Below are 2173 nucleotides of genomic sequence, written 5' to 3'. Positions count from 1 at the left end.
AGCCGTTTTGTTGTTATTATGTCAGGGGGGGGGGGGGGGGGGGGGGGGGGGGGCAGCAAGAGCAGTTATTGATGTCATTCTGAAAGAGAACAACAAACTTAAAGTTAAAAACGCTTGTGTCTTATTTCTCCTAGAAGAGCACAATAGCGTGAGTAACTTGTGTCTTATTTCTCCAAGAAGAGCACAATAGCGTGAGTAACTTGTGTCTTATTTCTCCAAGAAGAGCACAATAGCGTGAGTAGCTTGTGTCTTATTTCTCCAAGAAGAGCACAATAGCGTGAGTAACTTGTGTCTTATTTCTCCTAGAAGAGCACAATAGCGTGAGTAACTTGTGTCTTATTTCTCCAAGAAAAGCACAATAGCGTGAGTAGCTTGTGTCTTATTTCTCCAAGAAGAGGACAATAGCGTGAGTAGCTTGTGTCTTATTTCTCCTAGAAGAGCACAATAGCGTGAGTAACTTGTGTCTTATTTCTCCAAGAAGAGCACAATAGCGTGAGTAACTTGTGTCTTATTTCTCCAAGAAGAGCACAATAGTGTGAGTAGCTTGTGTCTTATTTCTCCAAGAAGAGCACAATAGCGTGAGTAACTTGTGTCTTATTTCTCCTAGAAGAACACAATAGCGTGAGTAGCTTGTGTCTTATTTCTCCTAGAAGAGCACAATAGCTTGAGTAGCTTGTGTCTTATTTCTCCTAGAAGAGCACAATAGCGTGAGTAGCTTGTGTCTTATTTCTCCAAGAAGAGCACAATAGCGTGAGTAGCTTGTGTCTTATTTCTCCAAGAAGAGCACAATAGCGTGAGTAGCTTGTGTCTTATTTCTCCTAGAAGAGCACAATAGCGTGAGTAGCTTATGTCTTATTTCTCCAAGAAGAGCACAATAGCGTGAGTAGCTTGTGTCTTATTTCTCCTAGAAGAGCACAATAGCGTGAGTAGCTTGTGTCTTATTTCTCCTAGAAGAGCACAATAGCGTGAGTAGCTTGTGTCTTATTTCTCCTAGAAGAGCACAATAGCGTGAGTAGCTTGTGTCTTATTTCTCCAAGAAGAGCACAATAGCGTGAGTAGCTTGTGTCTTATTTCTCCTAGAAGAGCACAATAGCGTGAGTAACTTGTGTCTTATTTCTCCAAGAAGAGCACAATAGCGTGAGTAGCTTGTGTCTTATTTCTCCTAGAAGAACACAATAGCGTGAGTAGCTTGTGTCTTATTTCTCCTAGAAGAGCACAATAGCGTGAGTAGCTTGTGTCTTATTTCTCCTAGAAGAGCACAATAGCGTGAGTAGCTTGTGTCTTATTTCTCCAAGAAGAGCACAATAGCGTGAGTAGCTTGTGTCTTATTTCTCCAAGAAGAGCACAATAGCGTGAGTAGCTTATGTCTTATTTCTCCTAGAAGAGCACAATAGCGTGAGTAGCTTATGTCTTATTTCTCCAAGAAGAGCACAATAGCGTGAGTAGCTTGTGTCTTATTTCTCCTAGAAGAGCACAATAGCGTGAGTAGCTGGTGTCTTATTTCTCCTAGAAGAGCACAATAGCGTGAGTAGCTTGTGTCTTATTTCTCCAAGAAGAGCACAATAGCGTGAGTAGCTTGTGTCTTATTTCTCCAAGAAGAGCACAATAGCGTGAGTAACTTTTGTTGTCCATTGTTAATGGATTTACCACTTACTTTCTCGAAAGTGATTCCCCGTTCAAACACGTTAGAATCAAGCAAGTTATAAAACTATTTCATACGGAATTAAACAGGAATTAAACATGAAATTACCAAGGAGAACACTAACGAACTCGTTTTGGCTATACATCAATTCATAAATACGTTCAGATATAAAACAAAAGCCGAATAAAAGTATGAAAGTAAAATCTTAAAATTTAACAGCGTTACAATATCACGAAGTGGAAATAAAATCAAATATAATATTTTAAATGTTAATAAAACTTGTGTGCATAAAAGCATAAAAGCAAGTTCATACGTATCAAATTGGATGTGCTTTCTGTGGAGATATAATGCGCGCCATTAATATTTAAGGAAAATTCCGAACTCAACAATTGGAAAAAAACTATGCTAGAGATGGGAGAGGTTTGGTTTATCTATTTCTTAGTTATACTTATAGTTTTATAGAACTGTGCAATATTTGATCTACTATTCAGCAGCTATAACTAATTGAATCTATGCAGTGTATGATATTAA

Source organism: Bolinopsis microptera, chromosome 8 (genome assembly GCF_026151205.1).
Source record: "Bolinopsis microptera isolate Bmic1 chromosome 8, MBARI_Bmic_1.0, whole genome shotgun sequence".
Taxonomy (NCBI): domain Eukaryota; kingdom Metazoa; phylum Ctenophora; class Tentaculata; order Lobata; family Bolinopsidae; genus Bolinopsis; species Bolinopsis microptera.
Note: the sequence above shows the minus strand (reverse complement) of the source record.